Below are 26,286 nucleotides of genomic sequence, written 5' to 3'. Positions count from 1 at the left end.
TATTCCATTGATCTATTTTCGAGTCTGTACTATACTCTCTTGACAACTGTAGCTTTGTAGTGAGATGAAAACTGAATCCTCCCACTTTGACCTTCTTCAAGATTTTTTTCCTTTGAAACAAATAGCAAATTGAAATAGTTTATTTCTTCCAATGTGGATGTCCATTATTTTTTCTTCTTGCCTAATTTTTATGGCTACAACCACTTGTACAATATTGGAAAGAAGTAGCAATAGCAGGTATTCTCATCTTATCACTGATCATATGAGGAAAGCATTCAACCTTTCTCTAGTATGTATTATGCTAGCTGTGGGTTTTTCATAGTGTGTATCAGGTTGAAGGAGTTCTATTCTTAGTTTGTTGAGTGTTTTTATCACCAAAGGCCACTGTATTACCTCAAATGACTTTTTTTCCCCATCTTTGAGGTGATTATGTGTTTTAATTCTTTATTCTATTAATATGGTGTATTAAATTTATTGTTTGGGGATGTTTAACCAACCTTGCATTACTGGGATAAATCTTAATTGGTCGTAGTGTATAATCCTTTTTATATGTTGATGTGTTTAGTTTGCTATTCTTTTCTTTTTTTTTTTGTGCTTTCTTTTTGATTATATTAAAGATGACCAAAAATGGTACTTAATGCTACCAGGCAATTAGGACTTTGAAAAACCAGATTTGTGACTAAAAGGAAACATTTTCTTGGAAACTTTCATTGTTATGGCTTAAATTTCCTTTTAAAAAAATAACTTTCCATAAGTTAAAATTAGCATTTTCACAAATACCAGCAGAGTCACTACATGAAATATTAAGAGTAAAACAAAAAACATGAATAACGAAGAAGTTCAATGTTTTATTATTAAACTATCTTCCTGCAAGGCTGTTGCTTCATTGTATAAAAATAGCACCAACAAGTGCAGTATATTGCAAAATTAAGGTAGTGTTGTTCTTTATCTGACACATTACAACCAACAAACCTTTCTCTACTGCCAGTTATTTCCAATGGAAAGATTATTTAAGCATTTTGACCCCCATCCAGGGATAGATGTAAGCTTAAGGCTTAAGGTAACAATGTCATCCTTGAATTACATAATTTTTATAACTAGTTTTTAACCAAAGATAATTTCAGGATTCTGAATATTATAACTGGAGCATAAAAATCAGAGGGTGTTGCAAAACAGATGCATGTTGTGTTTTTCTGCAATCATTATGAAGTTAAGGGGTATTTTCTTCCATTAGCATTGTTACAAGTAGTTTCTTTCTCCACTGGTATTGCTAATAGTTGCTATTTTAAATCCTCTGTGTACCACTAATCTAAAACAACTATGCTAGATTAAGTTGTTTCATACTAGTTTATTTAGGGGTTCCATTTTCACTCAATAGATGTTATGTATTTCTCATATGCTTCTTCACTCATTAATTCATCCAGTTCTGAACGATTACTGAGTGCTATCTTGATCAGCCAACCATCTTCATAACAAGATTTGTTGACAAGTCCTGGATTTTCTGCAAGAGCTTCATTAATTTCAGTTACTTCTGATAGAGAATAGAGTTCACCAGCAGCTTTCACACTTTCCAAAGCACCAAACTCATCTTGTTTGTTCAGTTTTGTCCCAACTTCAGGCTGACTACAGTAAACAACATCTCCCAAAGCTTCCTGTCCAAAATTGCTGATTCCCACTGTTCCAATACCATTTTCTGTTGTTATCCATTCATGTTTGTCTGTGAATTTAGGCACGGAGAGCAGAGCGGAGCCCGTGCGCAGTGTCCGGACCGCGCCCGCCCTCAGCCCCCAGGGTCACTGCAAGCAGGCGGCAGCGGGCACGGAGGCTACGCGGAGACTGCAGGGCGCACGCTCCGCACCGCACCGCACCCACCGCTCCGCTCCGCCCCGCCCCGCCCCGCGCCGCCCCGCACCGCACCGCCCCGCACCCACCGCTCCGCTCCGCCCCGTCCCCCCCCACACCGCACCGCACCGCACCCACCGCTCCGCTCCGCCCCGCCCCACACCGCCCCGCCCCACACCGCCCCGCACCGCACCCACCGCTCCGCTCCGCCCCGCCCCACACCGCTCCGCCCCGCCCCGCCCCGCCCCGCGCCGCCCCGCCCCGCACCGCCCCGCACCCACCGCTCCGCTCCGCCCCGCCCCGCTCCGCAGCGCCGTGTTGCCTCTGTATTCAAAAAGGATGTTTGTCTGTGATTTTCTCTTTGTTGTGTTGTTACCTTTGTCTGGTTTCGGTACTGGGAAAATGCCTCATAACATGGATTAGGTAGTGTTACTTCCTTTTCTAATTTTTTTGGAAACATTTGTAAGAGACTGGTCATCATTTGTCTTTAAATGTTTGATACAATTTACCAGTGAAGCCATCTAGGCCTGCCTTTTCTTTGTTGGAAGTTTTAAAATTACTATTTCAATTTTGTTGCCTGTTGTAGGTCTTTTTAGATTATCTTTTCTTCTTGAGTAAATTGTGTTAGTTTCTGTCTTTCTAGAAATTTGTCCATTTCATTGAAGTTATCTAATACAATGGCATATGACTATTCATAGTATTCCCTTATTACAACTTTTATTACTGTACAATCAGTAGTGGTGTCTCTTTTTCATCCCTAATTGTAGTAATTTGAGTTTTCTTTCTCCCTCCCTCCCTCCCTGTCTCTCTCTCTCTCTCTCTCTCTCTGTGACTCTAGCTAAAGGTGTATCAATTTTGTTTGATCCTTTCAAAAAAACAACTTTTGATCTCATTGCTTTTTCTCTATCTTTTATTTTATTTCTTTCTACTGTAATCTTATTATTCCTTTCTTTCTGCTTGCTTCGAGTCAGTTTGCTCTTTTTTCTGTAGTTCATAACCTGGGAAACTAGGTTATTAATTTGAGATTTCTTTTTTTTTTTTACATAGGAGTTTATAGCTATAAATTTCCCTCGAAGCACTGTGTTACCTGCTTCCTGTAAATTTTGGTATGTTGTGTTTTCATTTTCATTCCTCATTTTCATTTTGTAACTTCCCTATGTTTTTTTCATTAACCTATTGGGTTATTTAAAAGAGCGTTATTTAATTTCCACATAGTTGTGAATTTCCAAAATTTTCTTCTGTTGTTGATGTCTAATTTAATTCCACTGTGGTTGGAGAACACATTTTGTATAATTTCAATCCTTTTAAATTTATTCAGGTTGGTCTTACGACCTAGCATACGGTCTTGCCTTGAAAAGAATGTATGTTCTGCTACTGTTGTGTAGAGTCTTCCAGAGAGGTCTTTTAGTTCCCATTGATTTACAGTGTTATTGAAGTTGTTATTCAAAGAGGATCTTTTCTCCTGGTTGTTCTTTCCATTATTGCATGTAGGTGTTGAAGTCTCTGACTATCGTATTTTAATGTCCATTTCTTTCTTCAATTCTATTAGATGTTTCTTCATGTATTTTGGAGCTCTGTGCTGAAATACATTTCTGCTTAGTATCATCTCCTTCATATATTGACCTGGACAATATCAAATATTCTTCTTTGCCTATAGTAACAATTTTTATCTTAGAGTCTATTTTCTTATATTAGTATCTCACTCTAGTTCTTTTTTGGCTACCTTTTGCATAAATTATATTTTTCTAACTTGTTTCTTTTAACTTGTGTCTTTTAATATAAAGCATGTTTTTTTAGATTTCCTATATTTGGATCTTATTTTTTCCCATTCTGCCAATTTCAGACATTTGATTGGTGAACATATTTTCATTTAATGTAATTACTGATAAGGGAGGATTTATGTCTGTCATTTGCTATATGTTTTCTATATGTCTTATGTCTTCTTTATTCCTTAATTCCTGGTTTCTTTTTTGTTAAGTTGATATTTTCTAGTGTACCTTTTTTCATTCCTTTGTTTTACTTTTTTTGTATTTTTAGGTATTTTCTTAGTGAGTGATTGCCCTGGGGATTACACTAAGCACCCTAACTTAAAACAATCCAGTTAGTATTAATATTAATTTAATTTTAGTAGTATATAATACTTTGCTCCAATGTTTCAGTTCCCTCCCCACTCCTTTGTACAATTATTGTCATCCAAATTACATTTTTACATGTTATAAGCCTATAAACAATTTTAAAATTATTGCTTTATGCAGTTGCCCTTTAAAATAGATTGGATAGGGGCGCCTGGGTGGCTCAGTCGTTAAGCGTCTGCCTTTGGCTCAGGTCATGGTCCCAGGGTTCTGGGATCGAGCCCCACATCGGGCTCTCTGCTCAGCGGGAAGCCTGCTTCTCCCTCTCCCACTCCCCCTGCTTGTGTTCCCTCTCTCGCTGTGTCTCTCTCTGTCAAATAAATAAAATCTTAAAAAAAAAAAAATAGATTGGATAAGTAAAGTGTTACAAGTAAAATATGTTTATATTGTTGCTCATAATCCCTATATATTACTTCTCTTGGTGCTCTTTATATTTTTGTGTGGATTTGAGTTACCATTCAGTGTGTTTTCATTTCACTCTGAAGGACTTCCTTTACTATTTTTTTTTCTTTTTGTGGGATAGGTCTGGAAGTTATAAGTTCTCTGTTTTTATTTTTCTGAAAATGTCATAATTTTTCACTCAATTTTGAAGAATTTAGCTACCTATAGAAATCTTGATTGATGGTGGTTTTCTTTCAATACTTTGACGATGTCATCCCACTGTCTTCTGGTCACCATGGTTTCTTTTCTTTTTTTTTTTTTTAAGATTTTATTTATTTATTTGAAAGAGAGAGAGAGTATGAGCAGGGAGAGGGGCAGAGGGAGAGGGAGAAACAGACTCCCTGCTGAGTGGAGAGCCTGATGTAGGGCTTAATCCCAGGACCCTGATCTCATGACCTGAGCTGAAGTCAGATGCTTAACTGACTGAACCACCCAGGCGCCCCTCACCATGGTTTCTAATAAAAAAAAAAAATCATTCTAGTCCTTGTAAAGATTCCTTGTCTGTGGTGTCATTTTTTTTTTCTTGCTCTTTTTAACATTTTCTCTTTGTCTTTGATTTCATGATATGTCTATGATATGTTTAGGTATGGATCTCTCTGATTTACTTTACTTGGAGTTTGCTGAGCTTCTTGAATGTGTTGATTAATATTTTTTTTATCAATCTGAGAAGTTTTTGGTCATTATTTATTCAAATATCTTTCTGCCTCTTTCTCTATCCCTTTTCTGGGGTCCAATTACACATATATTGATACACTTAATAGTTTCCAACAAGTCTCTGACACTGTTTATTTTTATTTATTCTTTTTTCTTCCAGCTCCTCTGTCTGGATAATATCTATTGGCTTCTTTAAGCTCACTAATCCTTCTGCAAGCTCAAATCTGTTCTTAAGCTCCTCCAGTGATTATTTATTTCAGTTATTGTACTTTTTAATTCCAGAGTTTTTATTTTTTTAAAAAATAATTTTGTCCCTATACCAATGTTCTTTATTTGGTCAGACATCATTGTCATACTTTTTTTTGTTTTCTTTTAGCTCTTTAGACATAATTTCCTTCAGTTATTTGAGCACATTGTATTTATAATTGCTGATTTAAAGACTTTGTCTACTTAGTCCACAATCTGGGTGCTTTCAAGGACATTCTCTTTTTTGTTTGTTTGTTTGGTTTGGTTTGATTCTTTTCCTGTGTATGTGATATATTTTCTTGTTTCCTTGCATTCCTCATAATTTTTGTTGAAAACTAGACATTTAGATAATATGTTATTTCAGTTCTAGTATTGGATTCCTCTGTCCCCAAGGTTTGCTGTTGCTGGTGTGTTGTTGTTGCTGTTGTTTTCTTATTGGTGCTTATTTGTTTAGTAACTTTCCTGGACTAATTATAGATTCTGTGTTCTCTGCAATGTGTGGCCCCTGAGTTGAGTCTTCTGCTAGCTTTTTTTTTTTTTTTCTTAAGTTCTTGTTTTTATTTTAAATCTGGCTTCTTAGGGGTCATGCTTGGGATCAATATAATTTAATGGTCAGGCAATAACTGGTCAGAGTTTCTTAAATGCCTTTCTTTTATATTTATACCCTTTGCCAAATGGATCTATATGAGAATGCAAACCTTCAAACTACAGTTTACAAGGCAGATTTAGCTTTCACTTCCTGTTTATTCAAACCCTCCAAGTCAGTCAGAAGGAGTGCCCACTGACTTCTTTCCTAGATTTTTCCTGGGCTTTCTCACAGCTGTTTAGTCTCCAAGAAATATGTGGAAACTTTTCAAAATTCCTTATGATTTTCTAGTTCTGTTGGATTTTCTTTTTAAATTTCCAGCCAGTCTCTTGTTGGCCTCAACTGAAATCACAGCTTCAGGCAGCTGAGATGTTGCTGGGACTTGCCTTTGTTTTGGTAAGAACCTGGGGGTAGACTTCCTCTTTCCCACTTTCACTGAGCTGAGCTCTGGATCAAATCACATAGCCACCATGCTCTGAGAATAGAGATTTCCCAGGGAGCTGCAAGTTTGGATAAAACATTGGCAATATTGTGGGGATGGTGTTTTTAAAGAAGCTCTAAGTAGGTCATATCTCTCCATTGTCTGCTTTTGGCTATCACACCACTAATAACAATAGCCCCAAGTTAAACCTTCACAGACTTGCCTCCCCTAACATAACTGAAATTTAGTAGTTTCTCTTTGATAAATGAGTTTCAGGTTGTTCTGTGGTGTTGGTGAATTGACAAGTGTATTGTTAAATGATTAGTTTTAGTTGTTTTGCCTGTATTTTTGTTGTTTTAGAGGGAGAGTAAGGTCACCAAGGTTTTCACTCTGTTATTCCAGAAATTGATGTCCTCATATAACTTATAAATATGATTTGGCATGTTTTTTAATTAACCTATCATATGTCTTAAATTTACAGCAGATATGTAGTCTACCACACACACTCACAGCTAGATGCAGGGCCGGTATCTCAGGTCATGGCAACCACGTTCTATGCCAGAAAACTGACACTTCAAGTGACAAGTGTCTAAAAACCTATAACTTCAAAATCTGATACATTCACCCTTTATAAGAAATAAGAAGAAGAAGAAATCTCTCAGTGATAAGACATAGGCAGAGGGAAAGTAAAAGGTGAGTTTCATGAATACTTGGTAATTGGATCACCTATCCTCACCTTTCCTCCTAGAAAGTCCCATTTAACTATTGCTGTGTAACAAACTACATCCAACATAATGACATAAAACAACAACAATTTTCTTAATGTTAAAACTTCAGGCAGGGATCAGCTAGGATATACCCTACCACATAGGGTAGCTGGTGGCTTGTCTGGTATGGTGGTTCGGCAATGGCGTTATTCAATGCTCATTGCCTTTGTCGAATGACTAGAAGGCTGGGCTCTGCTCAATCACTGTCTTTCTATCCATCAAGTCTCAAGGTTTCTCCATATGGTCTCTCCTGCAGGGTAGTCAGACTTCTTAACTTCATAGATCAGAGGTCTCCAGAGGGCAAGACTAATGCTTTTAAAAGCTATGCCCAGAATTAGTTTAGTATCACTTTCACTGACTTTATTAGTCAAAGCAGTCACAGACCAGCCCATGATGAAGGAGAGATAAAATGGAACTCACCTCTTTTTTTTTTTTAGTTTTTTTAAATTATGTTATGTTAATCACCATACATTACATCATCAGTTTTTGATGTAGTGTTCCATGATTCATTGTTTGCATATAACACCCAGTGCTCCATGCAGAACGTGCCCTCTTTAATACCCATCACCAGGCTAACCCATCCTCCCACCTCCCTCCCCTCTAGAACCCTCAGTTTGTTTTTCAGAGTCCATAGTCTCTCATGTGGAACTCACCTCTTGAAGGGAAGAATTTGATGCCATCTTTAATCTGCCACATAGCCCGTCTCTGTTTGAAAATGAGATACAAAGAAGTTAGCAAATCCCTGGGCTTGAGAATGAACGCATCTCTGGGAATTTCTCATTTAAAGGGCTTCTGAGACATTCTTAATAAACCAGAGAATTTGGTTTCTGCAGTCAGACATTTTCTAGATTCATTGAGTGTGACAATGGCATTCCCTTTGGAGAATTACTAAAGCATCAGCAACAGTAGGATGAAGCCTGCACTTTTCAAAGATATAAGGGGACATAGCCACACAGCATTTGAAGAGATTTCCAAAGATGATGTATCTTTTTAAGAATCCATCAGGTATACTCTTTGCTGTACCCATAACAGCAAGTGCAGTCATCCCTGACATACAGTATTGGTGTAAATGTTATTTTTCCTCCACTGATGGACCACCTAACAGTACAATCTCCCCAGCTCAGCTCCTAGGATAACAAAGCCTTTAGGAGGAGGGTGACTTCACTTCCTTAATGCTCCTTTGCTGGATTTTCTTAATGTTCCATCTCTTTTCATACCCATCTGTACTGGACCTGGGACGCTTGTCTTGATTAACTCACAAGTTTTGTCCATTACTTAACTCTCCACTCTTTCCTTTTCTAATCCTGGGGTATCTTACCATGAATATATTCACATATTTCTAATCTTAAAATGGAAAAGGGCTCTAATACTCCACTTCCACTGAACATCTCAAATGTAGTACATACTTTGAAATAAAAATAGAGGTCTATTTATTGATTGTCTTGTAGGGGGAAACAGATATCCACCTGACAGTATCCACTTTTTGATTCTTAATACAAAAGATCATGTCCCTTCTTGGACAGTAGCATTAATTTCCCAAAGGGTAGTTTTCTGTGTGGCAGGAGGGAGGTAGATCTCAGAAACACAAGAAGCAAATTCATCCCCACCCACCACTGAACCTTCCATGCTTCAAAAGTGACTAATCTTTTCAAGGAGATGATACTGGTAGCACTTGCAGTAGACTGGAAGCAAAAATATCACGAGTATAACGTTAAATAGTAGATATTGTTTAATATTGAACTTTTACTATGTTGAAGGCATTGTACTCTGTACTGAGTACATAATAGAAGGCAAAATAAATATGCTTCCTAAAATCATGGAGTTGAAAATGTAATAAGAAGAAAAACAATGGCACATTAGAGACACTGATAAGAGGTCGGTGTGACTGAGGTAGAGAGAGCAGAGGGGCAAGTGCAATAAGGCCAGGTTCAAGAGGAAAGTATATGCCAAGCCATGCAAAGCCTGTAGGCCATGGTAGGTATTTTGTTGTTATCATAAGTAAATTGGATATCCACATAAGAATGGCATAATTATAATTACATTTGAGGGCAAAAAAAAATATCATTCTCTCTGAAATGTAGAAGATGGATTTAATTGGTGCCAGATGGCTCTTGAGAAGACCAATTACAGATAATATTATTTTTCAAAGACATGTAATGGGTTAAAATCCATAGTAGTTGATGATTGCTTGAATGTATGGAATATGATAAGGAGATAGAGATGTTAAAAACTGCTACAAGAAATTTAATGTTGACTCAATTCACTTAAAATTACTTGATGCTAGATCAGATATAGTGGAGGTACAGAGAAAAGGAGAAAACGTGTTAAGAGACTGCACAGTTTCTATCTTGAGCAAGAAAATAAATGGTGACCCCATTCTCAGAGACTGAGAACTCTGAATGGAATTTGACTTGAAAGGAAAGATCTCCTTTGGGTATGTTCTTTGTGACATTTGAATGGAGACGCTAGGTGAGTAGTTGAACATATGTGGAAATAAAAAGAGAGGTTTTGACCTGAGATGTAAACATAAGAGTCATTAGATTATAAATGGTAACAGAAGCCATGACCATAGTCAGGATGGCCTGAAAAATACATAGTGTGAACATGAACAAGTAAAATGGAAACCTTCATTATTAAGTATTTTAGCATGAGCTTATGAAAGGATAGAGAAGGACTGCAGATAGTTAGAAAAGCATGAGCTGTCAGAGGCAAAGGAGACAAAATGTTTCAAGAAAAATGTGGGCAATAGAGTGGCCAATAGTCTCTGCTCATAAGTCAAGACAAAGAAGACTGATTAAAAGCCCACTGGATTTAGTAGCATCAAGATAATTGGGAAACTAACAAGAACAGTTTCTAAGGAGTGGTGTAAATAGAAGCCAGATTGGGGTGACTTGAGAAAATAATAGGAAGCAAAGAAATGGAGACTGCCTGTGTAACAATGATTTTTAAGGCAATTGGCTATGAGAGTGAGGAGAAATGCAAGGTGGTAGTTGGAGAGAATTGTTGCATTTAAAACAACAGTGTCTTAAGTATGAACATGTTCAATAGTTGATGGGATGGATTTATTGGAAGGCAGAAATTCCATAGAAAGGTGAAACATAAATCATTTATAGTGTAAGGATCCTAGGAAGATGGAGACGGGATGCTAATCACAGGAAGAAGCACATCCTCTACAATGTAGAAAGAGATAGTGGAAAACATGATTTAATCTACAGAAGTAAGAGCAAAAGTTTGAATAAATTCCAAGTGAGTTCAGTTTTCTCTGAAGTAGGTGGCCAGGTATAAGTGGAGTTTATGTCTAAAATATTTGTGAGGTTGCAACACGACTGTAGCTAACACTGCTGTATGATATATAGGGAAGTTGTTCAGAGAATAAATCCTAAGAGTTCTCATCACAAGGAGAAATTTTCTCTTTATTTTTTCTTCTTTGTTTTCTTTTTATCATTCCTATATGAGAAGATGGATGTTAGCTGAACCTATTGTGATAATCACTTCACAATATATGTAAATCAAACCATTATACTGTGTGCCTTCAGTTTTATGATGATGGGTATCAATTATTTCTCAATAAAACTGGAAAAACAAATTCATGAGGGAAAGCAAATAAACCCAATTCATGTTGAAGAGTTCTTGGACATTGCAGATTTTCTTTATTTATTTTTTTGAAGATTTTATTTATTCATTTAGAGAGAGAGAAAAGAAGAGTGTGTGAGCAGGGGGAAGGGTAGAGGGAGAGAGAGAGAATATCAAGTAGACTCTGAGCTGAGTGCAGTGCCTGATGCAGGGCTTGATCTCCAGACCTTGAGATTATGACATGAGCCAAAATCAAGAATCAGCTATTAACCGACTGAGTCACCCAGGAGCCCCAGACATTGCAGATTTTCTATTGCAGTTGCTGGTTATGACTTTATAATAATATCAATAAATCATGGTTTGTGAATTTACCCAGTATAATTTGCACACTTGGGTGCAAAGTAGAGAAAAAATATTGTTGGGTTCATCTTGAGCAGGGGTTTTGCCAAATAGGAATGACAAAACTCACAAGAAGGCAAGAGAATTGATGGTATTGGCAAAAATGTTATTACAACTTTGAGCTGTGGAACCTAAACTAAGTAAATGTTGAAGTTATATTACAAAGCAGTAGTAATCTAAACAGTATGGCACTGGCATAAAAACAGACACATAGATGAATAGAACAGACTAGAAAACCCAGAAATGAACACACAACTGTATGGTCAATTAATCTTTGGCAAAGGAGGAATGAGTATCCAATGGGAAAAGGATGGTCTCTTCAACAAATGGTGTTGGTAAAAATGGTCAGCTACATGCAAAAGAATGAAACTGGACCACTTTCTTATACCATACACAAAAATAAACTCAAAAGGGATTAAAGACCTAAATGTAAGACCTGAAGCCATAAAAAATCCTAGAAGGAAAGCACAGGCAGTAATGTCTCTGACATTGGCCATAATGTTTTTCTGGATAGGTCTCCTGAGGCAAGGGAAACAAAAGGAAAAATAAACTATTGGGACTACACCAAAATAAAAAAGCTTCTGAACAGTGAAGAAAATAATCAACAAAACTAAAAGGCAACCTACAGAATGGGAGAAGATATTTGCAAATGACATATCTGATAAAGGGTTAGTATCCAAAATATATAAAGGACTTATAAAACTCAACAGCTAAAAAATGAATAATCCAATTAAAAATAGGCAGAAGACATGAACAGATATTTCTTTAAAGAACATCCAGATGGCCAACAAACATAAAAAGATGCTCAACATCACTCATCATCAGGGAAATGCAAATCAAAACTACTATGAGATATCACCTCACACCTGTCAGGATGGCTAAAATCAAAAACATGAGAAACAACAGGTATTGGGGAGGATGTGGAGAAAAAGGAACACTCCTACACTGTTGGTGGGAATGTACACTGGGATAGCCACTGTGGAAAACAGTATGGAGGTTCCTCAAAAAGTTAAAAATAGAACTACCTTACAATCCAGCAATCACATTTCTGGGTAAATTTACCCAAAAATCACAAAAACACTAATTCAAAGGGATACATGTACCCCTATGTTTATAACAGCATTATATACAATAGCCAAAATATAGAAGCAGCCAAATGTCCACTAATAGAGGAATGGATAAAGAAGATGTTTTTTATATATACACGCACACAGACACACACAATGAAATATTATTCAGTCATAAAAAGAATGGAATCTTGCCATCTGCAATGACATGGATGGAACTAGAGAGTATAATGCTAAGCAAAGTCAGTCAGTCAGAGAAAGACAAATACCATAGGACTTCACTCATATGTTAAATTTGAGAAACAAAACCAATGAGTAAAGGGGGAAAAAAGAAAGAGAGAGACAAACCAAGAAACAAACTCTTAACTACAGAGAACTGATAGTTAATAGAGGGGAGTTGGACAGGGGAATGAGTTAAATAGGTGATGGGGATTGAGGAGTGTGCTTGTCATGATGAGCACCAAGTGGTGCATGGAGTTGTTGAATCACTATATTGGACACCAGAAACTAACATAACACTGCATGTTAAATCTACTGGAATTAAAGTTAAAAAAATAAAATAATAGAAAAAGAAAGATGGGAGTGATGAAATAGAGAGTTTAGAATTTAAAAAGAGTAATAAAACTGGATTCCCTGATGACTTTTACAAAAAAAGAATAGCTTAGTAAGAGAAAAGATTTTGATCAAAGAGCACAAACCTTGATTCAGTGATTTGTAAAGATTGTGCTTGTCTATTTCCTGTTTGACTACTTACAAATTTTGGGATGGAGGGCAGATGAATTGTATGGAACCCTGGGGAAGGGCCACGTGTGTGGGGATTTGGTGTTTGGGGTTTATGAGACCTGGTTTCTTTCATATACTGTAATCCTCATAAAGGAAATAGAAAGGAGAGAGGATCACCTCATGATCCTTACCCATAAGTAAAAACGTCAGAATCATGAGGGCCCTTTTCCAAACTCTGCAAATCCCACACATACCAGATTGCCCCCCCCCCCACCAAGCTTCAAGTATAAATGGCTTACTTCCAGAACTTCTTGCTCCAAATTCCCCACTGAGAGTCACTGTTTTAATTGAATTACTGTTGCTGAGAATGGTATGTTTTATCCCTCAGTGATGTTGAGGAGGAAAGAAAAGGTTAAGAACTCCAACACTACACCAAACAGCTAAAGATTGAAGAAACTCAGAAGTGCATCTTTTTAGACACATTCTCCTGCCCTTGTAACTCTGTATCCTCCACACATAATATAATGCTTTGCATATAATAAAGGCTCAACACACAGGTCTTGAATTACATTCCAGATTATATGGAATTATAATCCAATTATAATTGGCTTAATTGCCAGCTCTGTTGTATAATCTGAATGTAATTACATTATACAACAGAGCTGACAATTAAAATCTCTTTCCTTTCCAGCTTCCACACTTTGTTTTTCTAATATTAAAATAAAAAAAAAAAACACATAATGGACATGATGGACATGGAAAAACATAATTCTGAGTCCTTCTAGCAACACTTCACTTTTCTCCTACCCCCTGCCATTTCTCGCTCCTTCAGCAACTCTGAGTCATTATCCTGGCCTCTAGACATCCCAATTAGGACCAGCTGTCCAAATCAAACTTTCAAGAGCTTGGCTTCAGCCTCCGGGTTATATCTTTCTCCCCTTTCTTGCTTCTAGAAAAATTCTGATTCCCTCAAGCATCTGTTTTTTTCCCAGCAGTAGTGAAACTCTGATTAACCTAAATTATACTAGGTTGGAATTCCTAATAGCTTTTATAAAACTCTTTTGGAGATATTTTCATTTTTAAAAAAAGGAAGTATAGAAAGAAGGAATGAAGGAAAGAAAGAATGAAGGGAGGGAGAGAGGGAGGGAGGAAGGAAGGGGAAAAATGAGGGAGGAAGGAAATGAAATAATAGTATGAGCCTGAAATCTTATAGAACCAATAGAGATGGAGTATTTGAAATATTGGAAAGGGTAAACTGAAGATTAGATCTCATAATGAGATCCACATCTGCAACAAATATGGTTGAAGTAACAGTCTCAAGGACATGCAGAGGCAAAACTACATCCCGATTTCCCCAGCTTTCCTTTGCTTTGTCACATAACTAGATTGGGGATTGCTAGGTGGACTGGCCATGCTTTATTCATCCTATCACCATCCCTATCACAGTACCCAGGACATAGTAGTTAATAAGTAAATGCTTAACCAAAAAAAAAAAAAAAAAAAAAAAAAAGTGAAGTTTATCTATCCCAGAGGGGTTTAATACGGGAAGTTTCCAAAATTTAGACTGTATATGTACCTCAAACTTTACAGGAAGTTTCCAGCTTCAAATAACAAACTTCAAAGTTTTTATAAATAAAATTTATGGAGCTTAGGTCTACCCTGTGAGGAATATACTATTATTTTCTCCATTCTATTTTTAGGGAAAGTGGGGCACAGAGTGATTAAGTAACTTGCCCCAAGTTCACAGACAGCAAATGGTGAGACAAAGATTTGAATCTTGGGGTTTTGACTTCTGAAGAGTTTATGTCTTTTCGTTTTTTTTTTTAAGATTTTTATTTATTTCTCTGAGAGAGAGGTAGCGACAGAGATAGTGGGAGAGTACGTGAGCAGGGAGGAGAGGGAGAAGCAGGCTCCCCACTGAGCAGGGAGCTCGATGCAGAACTCGATCTCAGGACCCTGGGATCATGACCTGAGCCAAAGGCAGGCGCTTAACTGACTGAGCCACCCAGGTGCCCTGAAGAGCTTATGTTCTTAATCAGTACACTATATGCCTCACTTTAAAATATGTTCTGTGGACTTCAGGGGCGCCTGGGTGGCTCAGTCATTAAGCGTCTGCCTTCAGCTCAGGTCATGATCCCAGGGTCCAGGAATTGAGCCCCACACCGGGCTCTCTGCTCAGGGGGAAGCCTGCTTCTCCCTCTCCTACTCCCCCTGCTTGTGTTCCCTCTCTCGCTGTGTCTCTCTCTGTCAAATAAATAAAATCTTATAAAATAAAATAAAATAAAATAAAATATGTTCTGTGGACTTCAGTCCACACATGGCTAAGTATATCTGGCTAAGTACCTTGTTTGATATAACAAGTATCATACATATATTTGTATGACATACATACATATGTATATATAGCATATATTTGAAACAAAACTTTAGCCCAATTCCTCAATTATTGGTAGAAATGGGAAGAAGCATGGTAGAGATCATCAGCTAAAACAAACCAGTGCTGAATGAGCATTAGGATTTCTTCATCATCATCACTGACATTTAAATGTGGCAAGATTTGGCCAAAACTACATATATTGTCTTATTGAATCCTTGCAACAAAACTCTGATATAAACATTTTTATAATATTCTTATTCTACAGATAAAAAATCTGAGACAGAGATCACATAACTTGTCCGAGGTCACACTGCTGGTACCTGGCAGATCCAACCTCAAGAAGTCTGATACCAAAGTATGTATTCTTAACTAATAAAGTACACCATTTCCCTGGAAAAACCCCTAGATAATTTTAATAGCCCTTACAAAATACATAAATGTACCAAACAGAGTGTTCTGAGGAGAGTTCTGATTTCTATGTCAGAATGTGCCAGCCTAAGTCACCTGAATAAAGACTTGCTTTTTTGCCATTAATGCTTAAGTGCAGAAGGATTTAGGCTTATCATAAGTTGATATGTTTTCATCAGTGAAAAATTCGTCACTGTAGAATCCTCAGGTCCATGAAATAAGGAGAGGAGCATGGTACTAGCAGTAATGCTGTAAACATATGTCAATACTCCACAGCATTCAGTGAAGTAATGATCCCTAAGAAGACAAGCGATACTGAAGAGGGAAAGGTGGTGAGCAGAAGACTTAACTCATGACCCCATAATCCTAGCTCTGTGCCTGTACATGTATGAAAAAAAAAAGGGGGGGTAAGAAAAAGATACACTGTGATTGATGATTAAGGGAGAAAGTCTATCTTAAACATCCTCAAGCCCTGCATTTTCTCTATCTGCCTTCTTTCCATGCCCAGGAGAATCATTTTGATGTTCCCCATCTTCAAACCCAATGAATCACACAGACAAGGTAAATAATCGACATATTCTGTTGGCAGCCAGCAAAGGACGATCTGTCGGGAGGCTGAATTTCCCAAGATCCTGTGTAGAATAAATCTCATGGAAATGTTTCATTGATCATATTAAGTGCCAGTCGAAAATTATAAGGTATTTCATTGGTAGTAGCTGCCTGTGACCATCCAAACTGAAGCTTTTTAATTTGTTTCTTCTAAAGAGGCTCCAGAGTCTCATAAAGGTAGCATCAAAAATTCTGCAGAGGCTCGAGTTTGATCTCAACTTGTAGCGATATATGTAATTACTGAATGTGGGGGAGAGCAACATATAAATATTAAAAAGAAAAAGGATGATGAAGACTGCAAGAATTTTATGAAGTTATTATAATAGTTCTATCTGGTTGCCCATATTCCAGTATTCAAGTAGAACTAAAGAGATTCTCAGGATCCTGAAGATTTTACCAGCTTTTCTTTAGACGACTTCACATTTTGATGAAGGCTCCTGTGTTATAGTATCAATCATAACTATTTATGATTCCTGCAGTACAGCAGTGAAAGAGGCACAGTTCTAGCTGCTACACGCTAGATCATCTGACTATAAATGTGCTGTGTTACTGTAAGAAGTCGCTGCGGAGACTACCTCTTCACCAAACCCATTCACTCTACTTCCTGCTCCAGCAGCAAGCCTTCCTTCCTCAGCTTGTCCTGCACTTCTGTGTGGCCCAGTGACTGACTGTCTTCTAACCAAAGCTGTATTTGGTCTATGTGTGGTGGTTTCCTTTTCTGCTGCTATTACTGAAATTTGATTCAAAGTTTTTTTTTAATCAGAAAATGAGTTATTACTTTTATCAAAATATGTAGAAACTTATGTGTGTGTATATATATATATATATATATATATATATATATATGTTCATTATCAAAATTTTATCTATGAAAAAATGTTAAGAAGAATGTAAAAAAAAAAAATCCTGGGAAATAACTACTGCCAATACATGAGAACATATTTCCAGACATCTCTCTGTGCAGAGAGAGAGACAGACAGACAAAGAGAGGCTCTTTTACACTTGCCACCTCTGATTTCTCCATCACAATGTCACCCCCACAGTGCCAGCTAGGAGGCTCGAACACTGTTCTAAGGAAGGGAGCCTGATCGATTTGGCAATGTTTCCAAATCTTTCAGCTTTTGTTGGTGGTGGTGGGGATGGTGGTGGTATTTACCTTTTAATGTGTGCTGTTTCCTCTTTCTTCTTTTATCAATTTCCTATTATAGTAAAGGAAGATTTAGCATTTTTATTCCATCTTTCTCTCAATCTTGCTCCTCTTATCCTAACATTTATACCACAATTTCCAGCTAAATCTCAATTCAGTTTTTAACTTATGACCCTAAAATGTTATTTACTACTAACTCAACCAATGCATTATGATTATGCTTTGTTTCTTATATTTTTACTACCTTTTGGGGAGTGAATAATTCTCCAACATTTTCTACTATTTATCATATATCATATATAATAGACTATATATATAACATATTACAAGATTTCTTCCAACACATCTCTAATGTTCTCTCAAAATTATTTCTATGTGATAAAATGTGTCAGATAATCTAGCTATTTTTTTCTTTAGCCAGCTTGACTCCACACACTCCTCCCCCCCATACACACACTACACCAGAGTAACCTGTTAATCAAGCAAGGATGTTTATTAAATCTCCTGCTGTAAGGAGAACACCATAAGGAAGAACACTACATTGGCAGTGTCACAATGATATTTTAGGCAAGAAAACTTAGGGGAGAATATTTCTAGGGCTTTGGAATTTCAGCTCAAATGGTTTAAGATTGGGAATTTACTGAGATTAGGTGATGTTAGTGAAAAAATAGGTCAGAACAGGGAGACAATGTTTTTGGAGTGAGTCTTGACATTTGAGTTCTCAAAAAAGAAAAAAAAGAAAAGAAACAAGGGAGGAAGGAAGGAAAGAAAGAAAGAAGGAAGGAAGGAAGGAAGGAAGGGAAAGAGGGAAGGAGAAAAGATAAGAAAGAAATGAAACTTCTATGCATTTTTTCCTCAGGAATTTGCTAGAGGATGTGCTCCACCAGAATGATGTAAAAGGAAGCCCCAGGAAACATTAGGATCCAATACCAGACAATAACAAAAAGAAGCCCCAGAATGTCCACCACACTGCAAGCTCAGAGAACTGTCAACCAGACAGGAGAAAGAGGAAGGAGGGCTCTAGGAGGGCAGTCTAAAGAAATAAAGGAAAAAGGGGAGAAAGACAAAAAGAAAGGAGAGAAGGAAGAGAGTAAGGGACAGAGGATGGGAGAGGGGAGGGAGGGAGGAAATATTGAGGCAATCTATGTCCATCCAGCTTAATTACCAAGACTAAGAACTGAGACCCCTATCTGTCCAAATAACTTTGTCCAGGAAGATAATGCAAAACAAAACAAAGCAAACCCTAATAAATAATGTCACTGTTTACTTCTGGAAATTCCTGGAAACCAATTTGTCTATGCAAATACTTTTTTTCATCTGGGCAAATAGCTCTTCAATCAAAAAAAAAAAAAATTAGAGAAAGAGAGAACCGCTAATTTATCAAACATTTATCATTCTGGTGGAGCACATCCTCTAGCAAACTCCTGAGGAAAAAAATACAGAGAAGTTTATTTCCCTTCTTATCTTTTCTCCTTCCCTCCCTCTTTTCTTTCTTTCCTTCCTTCCTTGTTTCTTTTCTTTTCTGGTTTTTTTTTTTTTGAACTTAAATGCCAAAAAAATGTGTATTATTCCATGTTTATGTTTGATTGTTATGTGGGCTGGATATATAATTTTAGAGTGAAACTATATCCTTCAGAATTTTCAAGTCAGTGTTCTATTGTCCTCTAGTTTCCAGTATTGCTTTTGAAAATTCCAATGCCCTTTGGCTTATCTCTTCATAATGATGAGCTCTAGATAGGCCTCTTTTCAATCAGTAATCTGTAATCTGGGCAATTAGTTAATCTTGTAGACCCTGATCTTTCAGTTCTTGGAAATATTCCTTAATTAATTCTTTATAATTTTCTCTTCTCCATTTTCCCTGTTCATTATTTTTGGAACACTCACTTACCTGATGTGTATTTTTTATGAATTATCCCTAATTCTTACCCTTTCTTCTCTTATTTTCCATTTCTTGCCTCTTGATTGTTTTCTCAGAGGTTTTGTTGTTGTTGTTGTTGTTTGTTTTTTGACAAATGCTTCCTAGCTTCCAAATAATGGTTGGCATCACTATTATTCTGTTATAGATTAATAATCTTTGTAGATTATTTTCTCTTTCTCCTTGTAGATTAATAATCTTATTACTTTATTGAAATTTTAGTAGAAGTTCAAGGAAAGGAGATATAATAGGTTTTCTTTTCCTTTTTTTTTTTAAAGATTTTATTTATTTATTTGACAGAGAGAGACAGTGAGAGCAGGAACACAAGCAGGGGAAGTGGGAGAGGGAGAAGCGGGCTTCCTGCCGAGCAGGGAGCCCGATGTGGGACTCGATCCCAGGACCCTGGGATCATGACCTGAGCCGAAGGCAGACGCTTAACGACTGAGCCACCCAGGCGCCCAGGAGATATAATAGGTTTTCAATTTGACATGCATAACCAGAAGTCTAGTTAGTACAAAATTTTATATGTTTTTGTTTTTTCTCTATTTTTTTAAAAGTTTAGTTTATGATGTAATAAGGTCAAAATTTGCCTATTTTATTGATTTTTAAAATAAATAAATTTGAGTCTCTCTCCATTTAATTTTTTCATTTTTCTAATTCATAATTTATATTATTTACTGAATTTCAGCCCCTTGCTTTCCCTAGAAATATAAAAATAAATTAATCCAACATTTAGAATAGATTCACTATTTTTCCATTTATTCTTGTTTATTAGTGACATATTTAGGACCTTAACAGCTCAGCTGAGCATAGTGCTAGTAATTCACCATAGATCTGTATATATAGTATCCTCATTATAACTATTCTCTAAAGAGTTTGCAATTGAAGAGTGTTCCTCTCTGACCAGAGATTTAATTAGGACAGTGTTTTTAATTTTCAACTCTGGAAAATTTTCTTTCTTTCTTTTGACATTTCATGTTAACTAATGTTTTGATGATATTGTGTTGCAAAAATGTGTTTTGCATAATTTCTGCTTCTTAAAATTTAATGAGGTCTTTTTCTTGATCTCATAAGTCAGTGAATAATATCGGTTAGTTGACCCAATTTCTTGCCACTTCCCTTACCAATTCCAGCTGTGCGGTCCAGAAGACGCTTTTCCGGAATGGCAGTCTGTTATGTTTCCTGCTAAGGGTTTTCCTTTCCTGAAACAAAGAAAATCTATCTCCTCCCCAACTCCTTTTTTATTATTTATTTATTTATTTATTTATTTTTGCTTCGAACGTAGATGATACGCCGATAGCAAGAGCAACCATATTACAACCTGAAAGAAAGGCTAAGAAAATCACAGAAGAAATCTATTGTGAAATCTTGAGATTTGAACCAGCATCAGTTACTTTTTTCATCTAGACTTCTTGTTATGTGAGAAAAAAGAAAAAACAAAAGACAAAAGCAGCAAGAAAACCTTTGAGCCTTTATAGGCATATTTTAAGTTACTCGAAATAATTGTATACTAACGTATGATGACTCTTGATAAAGTGTTCCATTGGCACTTTTTTTAAAGAGTTATTATCTGAAGTATTCAAAATGTTAACAGAATATTTTTTTCATCCTTTTGGTTTTAATCTTTACCTCAATTTTACTTTGGTTTATGTGTTGACTAGATAGTACAAGTACCTGGTAGAATATTCAAAAGGAACAGAGCAGACACCATGAAAAGTAGACCTCTTTCTAACTGTGTCTCCAGCCATGCATCGCACTGTAACAGTGTCTAATTAATATAGAAATATTCCTAACTGCATAAGAAAATGCATTATACATATACGTTTTACAGAAATGTTATCAAAATACACACATTGTTCTTTACCTTGCCTGTCACTTGATCTTCTTTCCAGATGATATCTATTTCATTGTTTTTAATAGCTACATACTCTTCTATTATATACGTCCATTACATTTCAACCAAAGCCCTATTAAGAGTATGTATGCTTTGTAGCTAGCATATAACTGGAGCTTGATTTTTGACTGTAGAGAGCAAACTAGACTTATAGTTTGAGTTTTGTTTTTGGCTCAAAGTAACAGGAATCTCTGGCTTTAAACATATGAACTTCCTTATCTCACATATTTGGGAACTTAGGTGGGATAATCAGGGCTCAATTATGTCATCAAGGACCCATGACCTTTCAATCTCCCCACTATTCCATCTTAGCAGTGATTTCATCCTAAATCTTATTCTCCTTATAGTTTTAAGATGACCTATAGCAAGACTATAATTTCTTCCCTTCAGTGGGATAGGCCCAACTTAGACCATGTGCTCATGCATGAACTAATAACAGCCTAGAGGGCAATTCTGTGCACCTGTTGGTTTAAATTATTCAGGATTATCCTCAGGTGTGGGAGGATAATGTGAATATTTTTAAAATAACTGGGTTCTGTTAGGAAAGAGAGAGTAATAAGTATTAGAAATGCAACCAGATGTCTATTATATTTTTTCAATTTAAAATACGTTGGCTTTAAACAGAGAAGTATGGGGGCACCTGGGTGGCTCATTCAGTTAAGCATTGGACTCTTGATTTCGGCTCAGGTCATGATCTCACGGTTGTGAGATCAACACCCATGTTGGGCTCTGCACTGAACGTGGAGCCTGCTTGAAATTCTCTCTCTCCCTCTGCCTCTCTCTCTCTTTCTCTCAAAAAAAAAAAAAAAAGAAAAAGAAAAAAGAAAGAAAAAAAGAATAGAAAACTGTATTAGTTCACATGGTTGACCTTAAAAAAACAAAAGAGCCAGCTGTTTTACCAGCAAAATGAGTTTATTCAGGAGTAACAGAGAATTGCAACTGGGGACAAGTCAACTATGACAAACCATAGGCAGGTCTGGAGAACAGAGGAGAGGATCTTGCTTTTATGGAGGAAAGGGTAAAGCTGGGCGGGGATGTTTCAAAGAGTTCGGGTGGTGGCTTCTCATTGGCTGAGTGTGGCAATTTCTCATTGGCTGGGCTGGCTGTAGGTCCATTTTTAATGAGGTTTTCTTTATTTTCACAACACTAATTCTCATTCATTTCGTTTCTATCTCACTTTTTTGTTTTTATGCTTCTTATTCTTAGTGCTCTACCATTTAATTAATGAACTATATTGTCATTTTTTTCTATAAATTTGAAAGACATCTTTTTACTATTTTTCTTACTAGTTTCTTTCAAATAAAACATTAATCTATATGGTTCTAATTATCAATAGCAATAATCAAAGAATATCTGACACTTCATTATATAAATGTCATATAAAGAATCTGTATTATATAAAGAAATTAGCAGGCTTTTACTTTTTCTCATGCTACTAACTTTCTATTTTTTTCCCACAAAGTGGGACTTTAGTCACTATTATTGATTATCTATATTGCATATGTTATATGTGAAGAACTATTATTTTTATATTTGCTTTTGTTATTGCTGAACAATTTTAAAAAATGATTTATGATTAATGCTATGTTGAACTAGTTTTGGTTCCTTTTATGTCAACGGACTTTCCATTCATAAGTTTTTGTTTGACTGATCATGTGTTCAGTAAAAGTCTATCTGAAACTTGTTTTTCTAGAAGAGTAGCTGGTTCAGCAAAACAACTGAACATCAGTTTGGTTCATTTTTTTTTCTCTCCCTAGCAGAGGCTTGTACAATAGGTATATTTGCCCGGGATCTTGAATCATTAGTCAAAGGTTCGAAGAAGCAAGGACTGTGAGGAACACTTTGTGTTTCCAGAGGCCAGAGAACCAGAGAACTGAGAGTAATGCCCATGGCTGGAAGCAGCTGTGGGACAAGCTGATGGGCCCCGTGTTGCACCCCCAACCTGTTTCCTGCCTGCTTCATAATCCCAGCTTGTCAGCATTCCCGGTGATTCTGTGAGTGACCTGATATCTTACTAATTTTATATTTTGCTTAAATCATTCCTAGTTGGTGTCTGATGTTTAAAACCAAAGCTTCCTAAACTGCTCGGCACTGATGGGGCTGAGCTTCCAACCCTCTGCTGTTTTTCCGTTTGCTTTGGCCTCTTGGTGAACCACAATTTTCACATGCTGCTCTTCTGCACTGGAAAATGAATATCTAACACTTTCCCCAGTGGTCTGATAGCCAGTCCTCAACCCCTAGGCTCTTTAAATCAAGAGGTTTTAGAGGGATTTTTTTCCAAGGATTGCTCTGCGTGTTTCCTATGGACATTTATTTTCATGCAGAGGTTGCAGGAAGCCAACCTTCCTTGAACTACCTCAGTTTCTCCCCATCAGCACTCTAGTGTAGAAATTTCTCAGAGATTCTGACATCTCAGCAGAATCCTTCACTGGTTACCAACACTCACGTCAGTTTTTTTCCCTCTATATTTTTATTCCATTGACTGTTTTATTGATGATCCAGATTGTGGACACTTCATCTTACTGTATCATCAGATTTTACTTCTCAGTCATTTAGTTGTGTTACATGAAGTAACAAGTAAAATAACGGTGTGTTCCAGTTACATCAATACCAAGCCTATAGAGGCTTGTACGTCGTTTTAGACTGGGACACCTTCTGACGATGAACTCAAATTGCCTTTGTACTTGTTGATGAAAAGAAGTATAAAGGGGTGATGTACATGTTGAAGTGAAACCTGAACCCTGGTTTTAATCCTTAGATTTCAAGATGATACACATTATAATCCTTGAAAATCTGAACCACCGCTTTCTGTAGTTTGATGATTCTAACCAATGAATGTATTGTGACTTGCACAATGCTTTCCTCTTTGCTCAGAATTTTGTCTCACTTGCCTTCACTCTGCCCCCAGGAAATCTCTCAACCCCAAGATTCACCCTGCTCCCCATATTCTACCCTAAGAACTTTTTAGCCTAGCCAATAAGCAATGAAACTCATACCCTCATTTTCCTCAACAAAATGTCACTTTAGAACTGTCTGTGTGGTATTTTCCCTTGCTGCAATCTCCTGGGACTCTGCTAATTCATATCATCACAGGTTTCTTTATGGATCGAGAAGGCTTTCCATTCTCCCCACACAGATACACAATATTTGGGAGCTAGAAAATAATCTCTCTGTTACTTCGGATCATTTTCATTAATTCAAGATTTAAATTCTCATTTTAATATAAACTCAATGCTTCCTTTTAGTATTAATTTTCTCAGTTTGCTTAAGCCCCTGACTGACTCATAACCAGGCACCACATGCTCTCAAAATTATTCTCTTTGATTCCTTACTGACCTTATTTCTGTCATTACTAACAAACACGAAGCTCTCTATTTTTATGGCAAATTTTTTTGCTAATAAATTTCAAGAGTTTCACTTGTATGTCAACCTAGGAAAGAAAGACAGGAAGCAAAACCAAGCAGGATAAAAATAAGAAGGAAAACTGAAAGTCAATATTTCTGTAATCCTAGATGCAAATCCTTTCTTAAATTTTAACAAATTGGCTTCACAGCTTGGTAATTCAGGTAGCATATATATGAGAGTACCAAAAAAATTCCTCTCAAAGATTTTCTCCACAGATCCTGTTAATTAAACAAAATGTATAAATGATTCAGTTTTGTATTTTAAAAAAAATATGTTCTTAGCCAATGCTTTTCTTATGTTCTTTATTCCATAGTTCATCATTCTCCTAAGCAATTTACATAATTCCTCAGAATGTGTTTTAGGGAATTTTTTAGTGTCTAGTGTCTTATTTATAATAACAGACAATTTGTAAGATAAATAATTTGTAAGATGCCCCCTGTTTACCTAACAAGGCCAGACACAGATCCTCCAAATTCCTATTCTCGGCCTTCTAAAGGGTTACCTGAACTACTTGTTCCCACTGATCAGTCAGAACAAAATGCTTGTGAACCATTTTGATTAAATGCTCTTCTTCTCCTAAGCCCCTGAAATTTGGCTCCCGCTCAGCCTGACCCAGCATACAACCCCTCCTGAAGGACCCTCCCAGAAAATAGGCTGGCCTAGGATAAAACATCTGCTGATCTAGGATCCTCATCATGCCACTCTCCTCCCATTATTTTTAGCTTTGTTTACTCTTCTCTCTAAAAGAAAATTCTTGGGGCACCCAGGTGGCTAAGTTGGTTGAGCATCCAACTCCTGGTTTTGGCTCAGGTCATGATCTCGGGGTCATGATTTCAGGGTCGCGAGATGGAGCCCGGAGTCCGGCTCCATGCTTAGCAGGGAGTCTGCTTGAGATTCTCTCCCCTGCTTGCTCTCTCTCTAAAATAAATAAATAAACCTTTAAAAGGAAATTCTTTTGCCTAGTCCTTGAGGTGCTAGTCGACCTTACGCCACAGCGTTCTCCTATTGCAATAATCCCTTTCCCCGGTAGCAGCGTCTCTCCCAACACTTTCCGTCTTGGGACATTCTTTCTGAATGAAGTCTCTCCTTAGTAAGTCTGTATTTTTTTTTTTTTTTAATTTGACAACATGTACTGTGAAACTCCTCTATAACAAGAACTAAAATTTAATGGAACCAGCCCTGTTCCCCTGACCCCTCTTTTCTAACAGAGCAGTGGGCGTGGCTAGGAAGGAAGTGAGGCTAGAAATGTAGGGCCAGGTGGAGAAAAGGTGAAAACTCTAGTTTACAAACCAGGAGGTAGAGACTGGGTCTGAACATTTCCAGATTTTCCCCTTCCCCTTATCAATGAAGTGTGTACCAACTGACCTAGAGATTCCTCAAATTCTTCTTATAATCCTGGGAATTGATCTCCAGTGAGTCCCAGGGACCCAGAACTGACTCCAGCAATATTTAGAGTGGAGCAGACAAGAGCCACGGGATGGCGCCAAACACTACCTGGACAAGGACAGATTGGCGAATAGGGATGGCTCCTGGTGCTGCAGCTTTTTAGCTATAACTGCCTCAGACATTTCATTAACTTCCCAATGATGCTAATCCGCATTTTAATTGTTGGACTTCACTAATCATGTTATGGCCTTTATAAATTATATTTATGAGGTACCTTTTTAATGGAAAATTCAA

The 26,286-nt window shown here is 36.9% G+C and overlaps 1 pseudogene; it reads right to left on the bottom strand.

Moving 5' to 3' along the window:
* Positions 1-1,341: 1,341 nt before the first annotated feature.
* The window catches only part of LOC118538356 (glycine cleavage system H protein, mitochondrial pseudogene), a 31,710-nt pseudogene continuing 6,765 nt past the window's right edge, over positions 1,342-26,286 (bottom strand).

This window comes from Halichoerus grypus, chromosome 3, assembly GCF_964656455.1.
Source record: "Halichoerus grypus chromosome 3, mHalGry1.hap1.1, whole genome shotgun sequence".
In the NCBI taxonomy this organism is placed as follows: Eukaryota; Metazoa; Chordata; class Mammalia; order Carnivora; family Phocidae; genus Halichoerus; species Halichoerus grypus.
This window is presented reverse-complemented; position numbering and strand designations above follow the sequence as displayed.